The following is a 14,443-nucleotide window of genomic DNA, read 5'->3' as shown; positions in this document are numbered from 1 at the left end:
TCAAGGCAGATATTTACATGGTGTCATAGCTAAAGCAAAATATTTGTATCCTATCCAAGTAATGGTGCTGAAGGGTGACATAATGCACTATATTTATAAATTGACATTTCCAGGAACCCAAAGCAGTACATAAAAAATGCAAAGTGTGTTCTTTTCAATTTACTGAATTATTCCTCCTGGAGACATTTCCAGTTGGGGACCTGGGGCCTTTGTATATTAATTTGTTGTCTACACCTATGCTCAAAACTGACCACTAGAGTTTGAACAACAAGGGCAAGTACTTAGCTCCCTACAGTAGCTTGAATCCCTCTTTAGCTCATGCTAGTTATCAACTCCATTGACAGCAGGCTCTTTTTGCCTAAAGAAAAATTACAAAGCCGAGTAAGGCATGTTTTTAGAAGTCCTTGAAAGCCTCTCTCCAATAATGTGGGCTAAGGTAACCTTTAATTTTACAGCTCAAGGACAACGAGGATAAACATATCTGCCTATGTTACATAATATTTCTCAGTAGGCTTAATTATCTTTATGGTATTTAATTTTTAAGTGACTGGTTGGATTTTGTTCTCATTAGTGCTGGAAGAGTTGATATGGAGCCTACCCTGAAGAGCTAGAAATAGTCATTTTCCTTACTATCCGCTTCAACAAAGCAAAAATAAGCCAATAAAGCATAGTGGTCCTCAAAGCCACAGATGACAATACTTGCTCCTTTGAGTTCTTTTAGTTGTTTCAGTTGTATAGATCTGATCTTCAAGAACGTCATGTTCCTTTTTAAAAAATTAGTAACTGTTGATATACACATAAAATTTAACATTTTAACTATTTTGAAGTGTACAGTTCAATGGCATTAAGTACATTCACATTGTTGTGCAACTATCACTGCCATCTTGTCTCTAGGATTCTTTTCATCTAGCAAACTGTAACTGTACACAATAAACAATAAGTCTCTATTCCTCTCTCCCTCAACCCTACCAACCACCATTCTACTTTCTGTTGCTATAAATTTGATTACTCTAGATGACTCATATAAGTGGAATCGTACAGTATTTGTCCTTTTGTGATTGGTTTATTTCACTTAGCATAACGTCTTCAAGGTTCTTCCACATTGTAGCTTATGTCAGAATCTCCTTCCTTTTTAAGGCTGAATAGCATTCCATTGTATGCAGTATTTTGTCTATCAGTTCATATGTGGATGGACATTTGGTTGCTTATACCTTTTGGATACTGTGAATAATGTTGCTATGAACATTCTTGTACAAATATCTCTTCAAGTCTCTGTTTTTAGCTCTTTGAGGTGTATAAACAGAAGTGGAATTTTTAGATCATGAACATCACGTGCCTTAAGAAGCATGTATCTACTACTTCTGCTGAATTCTTTCTGTCCTTGACACGGTGCTGGACACACATTCAGAATTCAAAAAGTACCAATTGGTTGTGATGTATAATAATGAACCTTAAAATATTCTTGGGTTTGCATTGAGTCAATATTTAAGTATCTCTTTCCTTACCTTACAGTCTGCTCCATTCTTCACCCCAGCCCACACACAAACCACTTTCTTTACCTTTGTGTGTCTTTCTCTCCCTAGTCAGGTTCCTAAAGGAAGGGAGGAGTCTGCTATAAATATAAGGGAATGAATTAAATTCCTTAGGACAGGTGTTTTCAGTATGTCTGGGGGACCGAGCTAAATCTAAGTGGGATTCAGAGTCGGCTGTGAGGACTTGGTGATTTTTCTGACCTCTCTGGAGAGTTGTCCTTTGTGGAGGAGTAGGAGAAGGGGAACAGGGCCCAGAGGAGAAGATTTTGTGTGCATACAGGCTTATGGCAGAAGTGCAGTGATGGAGAGTACAGGATGACATCGGTTGCCTAGCCCAGACCCCAGGACCAGGTCTGATTCCTGGGAAGAAGAAAATGTATTCAATAAATTCATTCAGTAAATTCATTATGTATTATATCCTTGAATGACAATGTGTTATAGGACCCAAGTAGAGCAACTCTGTGGCCAAGGTAACCACTTGAATATAATCAATTATAAACTAGTAAAATTTTTTTTAAAAGAGCACTTTATATTGTAAAAAGAATTACATTTAAGGCTATTATGTTGGGAGAAGGAGAGGCCATCAGTAAACATGACTTTGAGGTATACAGTCTGGATAGTGTGTTGAGCAATGGAAAATTGAACCGTTTCAGAATTTAAGAGGAGAAAGTAGGTAAAAGGAAAAAGATAACTGATTTAGATTAGGAATATCAGGCTATTAAATGTGAAGCCATAGTTTGTATTATATCTCTATAAAAGCATGTAAGAACTGATCAATATTCTATCTATAATAAACCTCTTTATAGTACATTATGATTAAGTTTTTAAGATTTTATTATTTAGTAAATAGTTACAAATCTTTCAATGTTTTAGTAGGCTTTCCTTTCCAGCCATTTAATTATCTTTGTGGCTCTCCACCAAGTTTTCTGTTTCTCTTACATTTTGGTTCATAAAATTGAATATGATACAACTCCCAAGGCTGACAAATTTTGATATTTTGACTTTTGAGTTTTCCTCAGTTCCCTGGATACACTCAAGCTGCCAAGTAGCTTTCTACAGTCCTGTAGAAAAGGACTGTAGGCTCTACTTCAAATCATAGACATTACCCCATTCTTTTGTACCACCATCCTTATGTATTGGCTTTCATGCTAAAGGTTTTTCTCCAACAGTAGCAAGAGGGCTGCCACAGTCCAAGCATCATACCTTCACATGACAGTATCCCAAGAAGGAAAAAAGGGAACAAGTACATTTCACCAGTTTTATCAAAGAAAAAGAAATTCTTCAGGACGATATCCAGATAACTTTTCATTGACTAAAAATGAATCATGTGGCCACTCCTAGGTTCAGAAGAGGGTGTGGAAATGAATATCTGACAAAAATGAATGGGATTTCCAAGACTAACATAACCAATCCATAACTCATGCCTTTGATCTAAACATATGGCTTCTCTAAAACAAGTCAGGGTAATCATCGAGAAAAGTCAAGAATAGCTTTTAAATAGGCAACCAACAGTTTATAATACATTCCCCCTTTAAGAAGGGGAAACATAATACAGAGATGAAGGGTTTTCTTGATTTAGAAATCTGGTAGATAATTGAGAATACTGGATGATGAGCAAGTTGGGGTGGGGAAGAGCGGTAATTTCCATTTGCGGGCATACAAACTTTGAAATGCTTGTGATGCACTGAAGTGGATGTATCCAGGTAGATACGGGGAAATGTGGACCTAGATCTTAGGAGAAAATTGGGTGCTGCTGAGAGATGCGAGAAGCCATCTGTGTATTTGATGGCAGTTGAAGTCATGGATTTGAATGTGACCTTCTAGGGAAAGTACAGAAAGAGAGAAAAGAAGAGGAATTAGTGTAAAATGCCAATATTTAAAGGACGGGAAGAGAAATTTAGACCCTGAAAGCAGCTCAGGAAGCTAAGAGAGAGAGATACGAAGAAAACCAGGCCTGGGTCACATCATGAAACTTCAGAAAGAGTTTCGAGAAAGAACTGACAAATAGTGTCAAATTCTGTGGAAAAGTCAAATAAAATGAAGGTGGAAAATATCAGTGATACAACTTAGACAGTTAGGACCTTATTATTTGGTAGAAGTATTTTCAATAAAATGATTTAAAAGAAGCCAAATTAAGAGAGGGTCAAGATGGTAGAGTGGGAGCACAGGGAGCTCACCTCCCCCTAGAAACACATCAAAAATATATCTACATATGGAACAATTCTCACAGGAAACAAAACTGGAAACCGGCAGAAGATCTCTCATAAAACCAAAAATGCAAAAATAATCTCCATGTAACCAAGTAGGATGGAAAATAAAAGGCATCAGAACAGGACCAGTGCCCCTGGAAGGGATCTGTGAAGGAGGGAAAGTCCACAGAGGCAGGCCCTTACTCTAGGGAGCCCCTAGAGTGCATACTCCGGATACCACAACACCTACTATCAAGGGGATAATGGACAGGATGCTCTGAGGAAAAATGTGGCTGGCATCTGTACCAAAAACAATCCTCACACCAAACATGTTGGACTCACACAGTCTATACAGGAAAGCTCCCATATAAAAACATCCCTTCAAGACCACAGGAGATAACTCTCCTAAATTCATAGAGACAGAGAAATTTAAGTAAAATGAAAAAGCAGAGGAATGACTCCCAATTAAAAGAACAAGAGAAATCCCCTGGAAGAACAAATAATGAAACAGATTCACCAGTCTACTAGACTCTGAGTTCAAAAAGGAGGTAATAAAAATACCAAAGGAATTAGGAAAAATTTTTGATAGCAATGCAGATCACTGTAACAAGGAACTAGAAACTATAAAAAAAGAACTACTCAAAATTAGATAACTCAATTGCCCAGATAAAAACCAATCTAGAAGTAATGAATAGCAGACTAAATAATGCAGAAGAATGAATAAGTGATCTGGAAGATAGAATAATGGAAATCACCCAATCAGAACAGCAGACAGAAAGACAAATGAAAGAAAAATGAAAGCAACATACAAGATCTAAGGAGATTTGTTCAAGATGGCTGAGTAGAAGGACGTGCACTCATTCCCTCCTGCGAGAACACCAGAATCACAATTAACTGCTGAACAATCATCGACAGGAAGACACTGGAACTCACCACACATCCAGAAGATACCCCACATCCAAAGACAAAGGAGAAGCCTCAATGAGATGGTAGGAGGACCGCAATCACAATAAAATCAAACCCCATAACTGCCGGGGGGGTTGAATCACAAACTGGAGAACAACTGTATCACAGAAGTCCACCCACTGGAGTGAAGGTTCTAAGCCCCATGTCAGGCTTCCCAACCTGTGGGTCTGACAACAGGAAGAGGAATTCCAAGAGAATCAGACTTTGAAGGCTAGCAGGATTTGATTGCAGGACTTTGACAGGACTGAGGGAAACAGAGACTCCACTCTTGAAGGGCACACACAAGGTACTGTGCACATGAGGACCCAGGGGTAAGAAGCAGTGACCCCATAGGAGACTGAATCAGACCTACCTGCTAGTGTTGGAGGACCTCCTGCCGAGGACAGGGGCAACTGGGGCTCACCAAGGGACAAGGACACTGGCAGCAGAAGTTCTGGGAAGTACTCCTTGGCCTGAGCCCTCCAGGAGTCCGCCATTAGCCCCACAAAAGACCCTGCATTCTCCAGTGCTGGGTTGCCTCAGGCCAAAAAACCAACAGGAAGGGAACGCAGCCCCACCCATCAGCAGACAAGTGGACTAAAGTTTTACTGAGCTGTGCCCAACAGAGCAACACCCAGCTCTACCCAACACCAGTCCCTCCCATTAGGAAGCGTGCACAAGCCTCTTAGATAGCCTCATCCACCAGAGAGCAGACAGCAGAAGCAAGAAGAACTACAGTCCTGCAGCCTGTGGAACGAAAACCATATTCACAGAAAGATAGACAAAATGAAAAGGCAGAGGACCATGTACCAGATGAAGCAACAAGATAAAACCCCAGAAAAACAACTAAATGAAGTGGACATAGGCAACCTTCCAGAAAAAGACTTCAGAATAATGAAGGTGAAGATGATCCAGGACCTCAGAAAAAGAATGGAGGCAAAGATCGAGAACATGAAAGAAATGTTTAACAAAGACCTAGGAGGATTAAAGAACAAACAACTAGAAGAATTAAAGAACAAACAGAGATGAACAATACAATAACTGAAATGAAAAATACACTAGAAGGAATCAAGAGCAGGATAACTGAGGCAGAAGAACGCATAAGTGACCTGGAAGACAGAATGGTGGAATTCACTGCTGCAGAACAGAATAAAGAAAAAAGAATGAAAAGAAATGAAAACAGCCTAAGAGACCTCTGGGACAACATCAAACTCACCAACATTTGCATTATAGGGGCCGCAGAAGGAGATGAGAGATAGAAACGACCCAATAAAATATTTGAAGAGATTGTAGTCAAAAATTTCCCTAACATGGGAAAGGAAATTGCCACCTAAGTCCAGGAACCACAGAGTTCCAGGCAGGATAAACCCAAGGAAAAACACGCCAAGACACATAGTAATCAAATTGACAAAAATTAAAGACAAAGAAAAATAATTAAAAGTAACAAGGGAAAAATGACAAATAACCTTATAGGAGTTCCCCTGTATGTTAACAGCCGTTTTCTCAGCAGAAACTCTACAAGCCAGAAGGGAGTGGCATGATATGTTCAAAGTGATGAAAAGGAAGAAACTACAATCAAGATTACTGTACCTGGAAAGATTCTCATTCAGATTCACTGGAAAAATCAAAACCTTTGCCCACAAACAAAAGCTAAGAGAATTCAGCACCACCAAACCAGCTATATAACAAATGCTAAAGGAACTTCTCTAAGTGGGAAACACAAGAGAAGAAAAGGACCTACAAAAACAAACCCAAAACAATTCAGAAAATAGTAAAAGGAACATATATATTGATAATTACCTTAAATGTGAATGGATTAAATGCTCCAATCAAAAGACACAGGGTTGCTGAATGGATACAAAAACAAGACCCATATATATGCTGTCTACAAGAGACCCACTTCAGACCTAGGGACACATACAGACTGAAAGTGAGGGGATGGAAAAAGATATTCCATGCAAATGGAAATCAAAAGAAAGCTGGAGTAGCAGTACTTATATCAGATACAATAGGCTTCAAAATAATGAGGCAAGGAAGGACACTACATAATGATGAAGGGATCAATCCAAGAGGAAGATATAACTATTATAAATATATATGCACCCAATATAGGAGCACTGCAATACATAAGGCAAATGCTAACAGCTATAAAAGAGGAAATCGACAGTAACACAATAATAGTGGAGACTTTAACACCTCACTTACACCAATGGACAGATCATCCAAACAGAAAATTAATAAGGAAACACAAGCTTTAAATGACACAATAGACCAGTGAGATTTAACTGATATTTATAGGACATTCCATCCAAAAACAGCAGATTACACTTTCTTCTCAAGTGCACACAGAACATTCTCCAGGAGAGATCACATCTTGGGTCACAATTCAAGCCTTGGTAAATTTAAGTAAACTGAAATCATATCAATTATATTTTCCAATAACAACGCTATGAGATTAGAAATAAATTACAGGGAAAAAAACCCATAAAAAATACAAACACATGGAGGCTAAACAATACACTACTGAATAACCAAGAGATCACTGAAGAAATCAAAGAGGAAATCAAAAAACAAATGACAACAAAAATGAGACAAATGACAACAAAAACACGACGACCTAAAACGAATGACAACAAAAACACGACGACCCAAAACCTATGGGATGCAGCAAAAGCAGTTCTAGGAGGGAAATTTATAGCAATACAATCCTACCTCAAGAAACAAGAAAAATCACAAATAAACAATCTAACCTTACACCTAAAGGAACTAGAGAAAGAAGAACAAACAAAACCGAAAGTTACCAGAATGAAAGAAATCATAAAGATCAGAGCAGAAATAAATGAAATAGAAACAAAGACAACAATGGCAAAGATCAATAAAACTAAAAGCTGGTTCTTTGAGAAGATAAACAAAATTGATAAACCACTAGCCAGACTCATCAGGAAAAAGAGGGAGAGGACTCAAATCAATAAAATTAGAAATGAAAAAGGGGACGTTACAATGGACACCGCAGAAATACAGTATATCCTAAGAGACTACTACAAGCAACTCTATGCCAATAAAATGGACAACCTGGAAGAAATGGACAAATTCTTAGAAAGGTATAACCTTCCAAGACTGAACCAGGAAGAAATAGAAAATATGAACAGACCAGTCACAAGTCATGAAATTGAAACTATGATTAAAAATCTTCCAACAAACAAAAGTCCAGGATCAGATGGCTTCACAGGTGAATTCTATCAATCATTTAGAGAAGAGCTAACACATATCCTTCTCAAACTCTTCCAAAAATTGCAGAGGAAAGAACACTCCCAAACTCATTCTACTAGGCCACAATCACCCTGATACCAAAACCAGACAAAGTTACAGCAGCAACAAAAAAATTACAGACCAATATCACTGGTGAATATGATGCAAAAATCCTCAACAAAATACAAGCAAACAGAATCCAACAACACATTAAAAGGATCATACACCATGATCAAATGGGATTTATCCCAGGGATGCAAGGATTCTTCAATATACACAAATCAATGTGATACACCATATTAACAAATTGAAGAATAAAAACCATATGATCATCTCAATAGATACACAAAAAGCTTTTGACAAAATTCAACACCCATTTATGAAAAAAACTCTCCAGAAAGTGGGCATAGAGGGAACCTACCTCAACATAATAAAGGCCATATACAACAAACCAACAGCAAGCATCATTCTCAATGGTGAAAAACTGAAAGCATTTCCTCTAAGATCAGGAACAAGACAAGGATGTCACCTCTCACCACTATTAGTCAACATACTTTTGGAAGTCCTAGACCTGGCATTCAGAGAAGAAAATGAAATAAAAGGAATTCAAATTGGAAAAGAAGTAAAACTGTCACTGTTTTCAGATGACATGATACTATACATAGATAATCCCAAAGATGCTACCAGAAAACTACTAGAGCTAACCAATGAATTTGGTAAAGTTGCAGGGTACAAAATTGATGCACAGAAATCTCTTGCATTCCTATACACTAAGAATGAAAGGTCATAAAGAGAAATTAAGGAAACAATCCCATTCACCATTGCAACAAAAAGAATAAAACACCTAGGAATAAATCTACCTAAGGAGGTAAAAGACCTGTACTCAGAAAACTATAAGACACTGATGAAATTAATCAAAGATGACACAAACAGGTGGAGAGATATACTATGTTCTTGGATTGGAAGAATCAATATTGTGAAAATGCCTATACTACCCAAAGCAATCTACAGATTCAATGCAATCCCCATCAAATTACCAATGGTATTTTTTACAGAACTAGAACAAATAATCTTAAAATTTGTATGGAGACACAAAAGATCCCGAATAGCCAAAAGAATCCTGAGGGAATAAAACAGAGCTGGAGGAATCAGACTCCCTGACTTCAGACTATACTACAAAGCTACAGTAATCAGGACAATATAGTACTGGCACAAAAACAGAAATACAGATCAATGGAACAGGATAGAAAACCCAGAGATCAACCCACACACCTATGGTCAACTAATCTATGACAAAGGAGGCAAGGATATACAATGGAGAAAAGACAGTCTCTTCAATAAGTGGTGCTGGGTAAACTGGACAGCTACATGTAAAAGTATGAAATTAGAACACTCCCTAACACCATACGCAAAAATAAACTCAAAATGGATTAAAGACCTACATGTAAGGCCAGACAGTATAAAACTCTTAGAGGAAAACACAGAAAGAACACTCTTTGACAGAAATCACAGCAAGATCTTTTTTGACTCACCTCCTAGAGTAATAGGAGTAAAAACAAAAATAAACAAATGTGACCTATTGAAACTTAAAAGCTTTTGCACAGCAAAGTAAACCATAAACATGACAAAAAGACAACCCTCAGAACAGGAGAAAATATTTGCAAATGATTCAACAGACTAAGGATTAATCTCCAAAATATATAAACAGCTCATGCAGCTCAATATTAAAAAAACAAACAACCCAATCCAAAAATGGGCAGAAGACCTAAATAGACATCTCTCCAAAGAAGATATACAGATGGTGAAGAGGCACATGAAAAACTGCTCAACATCACTAATTATTAGAGAAATGCAAATCAAAACTACAATGAGGTATCACTTTTTACCAGTTAGCATGGGCATCATCAAAAAATTTACAAACAACAAATGCTGGAGAGGGTGTGGAGGAAAGGGAGCCCTCTGGCACTGCTGAGAATGTAAATTGATACAGCCACTATGGAGAACAGTATGGAGGTTCCTTAAAAAATTCAAATAGCTGGGCTTCCCTGGTGGCGCAGTGGTTGAGAGTCTGCCTGCCAATGCAGGGGACACGGGTTCATGCCCCTGTCCGGGAGGACCCCACATGCTGCGGAGCAACTAGGCCCGTGAGCCATGGCCACTGACCCTGCGTGTCCGGAGCCTGTGCTCTGCAACGGGAGAGGCCACAACAGTGAGAGGCCCACGTGCCGCAAAAAACAAACAAAAAAATTCAAATAGCTTTCTGCCCATAGACACCACCGAGTAAGCATCGTTGACGTCTCCCCCCTCCACTGTCGTTATGTCTAAGTCAGAGTCTCCCAAAGAGCCCAAACAGCTGCGGAAGCTCTTCATCGGAGGTTTGAGCTTTGAAACAACCGATGGGAGCCTGAGGAGCCATTGTGAGCAGTGGGGAGCACGCACAGACTGTGCGGTAATGAGGGATCCAAGCACCAGGCGCTCCAGAGGCTTCCGGGTTGTCATGTATGCTACTGTGGAGGAGGTGGGTGCGGCCATGAAGGCAAGGCCATACGAGGTGGATGGAAGAGTTGGGGAACCAAAGAAGGCCGTCTCAAGAGAAGATTCTCAAAGACCTGGTGCCCACTTAACAGTGAAAAAGATTTTTGTTGGTGGCATTAAAGAAGACACTGAAGAACATCACCTAAGAGATTATTTTGAACAGTATGGGAAAACTGAAGTGACTGAAATTATGATCGACCAAGGCAGTGGCAAAAAAAGAGGCTTTGCTTTCGTAACCTTTGATGACCATGACTCCATTGACAAGACTGTCATTCAGAAATACCACACTGTTAATGGCCACAATTGTGAAGTAAGGAAAACCCTATCTCAGCAAGAGATGGCTAGTGCTTCATCCAGCCAAAGAGGTCAAAGTGGTTCTGGAAGCTTTGGTGGTCGTCGTGGAGGTGGTTTTGGTGGGAATGACAACTTTGGTCGTGGAGGAAACTTCAGTGGTTGATGTGGCTTTGGTGGCAGCCGTGGTGGTGGTGGCTATGGTGGCAGTGGGGATGGCTATAATGGATTTGGTAATGATGGGAACAGTTTTGGAGGTGGTGGAAACTACCATGATTCTGGCAATTACAACAATCAATTTTCAAATTTTGGACCCATGAAAGGAGGAAACTTTGGAGGCAGAAGTGCTGGCCCCTATGGTGGTGGAGGCCAATACTTTGCCAAACCACGAAACCAAGGTAGCTGTGGTGGTTCCAGCAGCAGCAGGAGCTATGGCAGTGGCAGGAGGTTGTAATTACTGCCAGGAAACAAAGCTTAGCAGGAGAGGAGAGCCAGGGAAGTGACAGGGAAGCTACAGGGTACAAGAGACTTGTGAACTCAGCCAAGCACCATGGTGGCAGGGCCTCGCTGCTACAAAGAAGACATGTTTTAGACAGTACTCATGTGTATGGGCAAAAAAACTTGAGGACTGTACTTGTGACTAATTGTATAACAGATTATCTTAGTTTCTGTTTTGTGGAAAGTGTAAAGCATTCCAACAAAGGGTTCTAATGTAGATTTTTTTTTTTTTGTACCCATGCTGTTGACTGCTAAGTGTAATAGTCTGATCATGACGCTGAATAAATGTGTCTTTTTATTAAATGTGCTGTGTAACGTTAGTCTACTCTGAAGCCATTTTGGTAAACTATCCCAACAGTGTGAAGTTAGAATTCCTCCAGGGTGATGCCAGATTCCATTCAAAATTTACTTACACCCTGCTTTGGTGGAGAAGCTATTGTCTTCAGAAACTTCGGTATAGCTGAACTGACAGTTACTGTGTTGTGACCTGGAGTTCACTGTGAAAAGGGTCACCCAAGCAAAGTCATGGAGTTTTTTGGTTATTAATATGATTGTTGGCACATATCCTATGCAATATATCTAAATTGAATTATGGTACCAGATAAAGTTATAGGTGCGAATGAAGCTTGTGTATCATCCATTATCATATGTAATCAATAAATGATTTAATACCCTCTTCTTTGGAATGACAACTGTATGGATTTGGGACTGGCAGAGCTTTGGACCTTCCCTACCCACTACCCCTGATAATGTTGAATGCTACTATCACAATTCAAATTCAAAACTCTGCCAGAGAATAGAAACCAGATGCTGGTTAATGCCACCCCATAAATCCACAAATTAGAAGTTTTCAGGAGACATTTTTAAACTGACCAGTACCAGTAAGGATTTTACTCTTAACACAAAAACAGGCTTACATTAAAGGAAAACTGTGGTTTCTCTTCTGGTTGGGTGGAATGACACACTAGTAATTATCTATATGGAGATAAAAATTTGCTGATATGGTAAGGAACCATATTAGCTACTTTAATTTATGCTAACTGCAGTTTTCCTTTAAATATGGCACAAGATGACACAACCATTCTAAAATGTTGTTTGTATAGAAAATGATTTCTAAAACTTTATAACAGTTTACTTAATATCCAATCACTGTTATTTGTACATAGCTTCCTTTGAGCCCTCCCTTTGGTGCCCTCAGTTTCAGTGCCATTGTACTTAGTAGGATAGAGATTTGTTTATCACTAGGGAAAAAAAATTAAAATAGAATTACCATATGACCCAGCAATCCCACTACTGCACATATATCCGGAGAAAACCATAATTCAAAAAGAGTCATGTACCACAATGTTCACTGCAGCTCTATTTACAATAGCCAGGACATGGAAGCAACCTAAGTGTCCATCATCGGATGAATGGATAAAGAAGATGTGGCACATATATACAATGGAATATTACTCAGTCATAAAAAGGAACGAAATTGGGTCATTTGTAGAGATGTGGATGGACTTAGAGACTGTCATACAGAGTGAATTGAGTCAGAAAGAGAAAAACAAATATTGTATATTAACGCATATATGTGGAATCTAGAAAAATAGTACAGATGAACTGGTTTGCAAGGCAAAAATAGAGACACAGATGTAGAGAACAATGTATGGACACCAAGGAGGGAAAGCAGGTTGGGGTGGTGGTGGTGGTGGTGGTGGTGGGATAAATAGGGAGATTAGGATTGACATATACACACTAATATGTATAAACTAGGTAACTAATAAGATCTCCTGTATAAAAACAGAGAAATAAAATTAAATTTAAATAAATACAAGATCTATGGGATAATACAAAGCATGCCAAGTTACACATAATAGGGGCTCCAGAGGAAGAAGGAGAGAGAGAAGGGAATCAAAAATGTATTTAAGGGACTCCCCTGGGGGTGCAGTGGTTAAGAATCCACCTGCCAATGCAGGGGACACAGGTTTGAGCCCTGGTCTGGGAAGATCCCACATGCCGCGGAGCAACTAAGCCTGTGTGCCACAACTACTGAGCCTGCATGCCACAACTACTGAAGCCCGTGCACCTAGAGCCTGTGCTCTATAACAAGAGAACCCACCACAATGAGATGCCCATGCACTGCTACGAAGAGTAGCCCCCACTCTCCGCAACTAGAGAAAGCCCGCACAGCAACGAAGACCCAACACAGCCAATAAATAAATAAATTCGTTAATTAATTTAAAAAATGTATTTAAGAAATTATGGCTGAAAATTTTCCAAACCTAAAGATGGAAACAGATATTCAGGTGCAGGAAGCACAGAGTATCCCAAACAAGATGAACCCAATTAGACCCACACCAAGATATATCATAATTAAAATAGCAATAGTTAAAGAGAGAATTCTAAAGGCAGCAAGAGAAAAACAAAGAGTCAATTACAAGGAAACCCACATAAAGCTATTAGACAATTTCTCTGCAGAAACTGTGCAGATCAAGTCCTGAAAGGGAAAAATGTGCAACCTAGGATATTCTACCCAGGAAGATTATCATTTAGAATAGAAGAAGAGATAAAGAATTCCTCAGACAAGCAAAAGCTAAAAGAATTCAACAATACTAAACCTACCCTAAAATAAAAATTGAAGGGTCTTATCTAAATAGAAAAGAAACAAAAATCTACAGGAAAGGGAAAAATCATAATAGGAAAGGCAAATATATAGTCAGGACTAAAGATCACTTAGATAAGCCAGGACATAGATTAAAAAACCATCCAAAAATTTTGTAAAAGTAATTGTAACTACAATTAAAATCAAAATAATAAACAAATGACACAATAGACCAGTTGGACTTAAATGATATCTACAGGACACTACATCCAAAAAATCCCCCAGAATACACATTCTTTTCAAGCTTGCATAGAACATTCTCTAGGATAGAACACACACTAAGTCACAAAACAAGCCTCAACAAATTTATATCAAGCATTTTCTTCCAACCACAATATGAAACTAGAAATCAACTATAGAAAGAAAAATGAGAAAAGAACAAACACATGGAGACTAAACAATATGCTACTAAAAAACCAACTGATCACTGATAAAATCGAAGAGGACCAGAAAATACCTTGAGACAAATGACAATGAAAACTCAGCTTAACAAAATCTATGAGATGCAGCAAAAGCAGTTCTAAGAGAGAAGTTCATAGTGAAACAGGTCTTCCTCA

At 38.7% G+C, this 14,443-nt stretch overlaps 1 pseudogene; it reads left to right on the top strand.

The window, feature by feature from the left end:
- Window positions 1-10,232: 10,232 nt before the first annotated feature.
- LOC132439182 (heterogeneous nuclear ribonucleoprotein A1-like) lies at window positions 10,233-11,195 on the top strand (annotated as a pseudogene).
- The last annotated feature ends 3,248 nt before the right edge of the window (window positions 11,196-14,443 follow it).

The sequence above is a fragment of the Delphinus delphis genome, chromosome 16 (genome assembly GCF_949987515.2).
Source record: "Delphinus delphis chromosome 16, mDelDel1.2, whole genome shotgun sequence".
NCBI classification, from domain to species: domain Eukaryota; kingdom Metazoa; phylum Chordata; class Mammalia; order Artiodactyla; family Delphinidae; genus Delphinus; species Delphinus delphis.
This window is presented reverse-complemented; position numbering and strand designations above follow the sequence as displayed.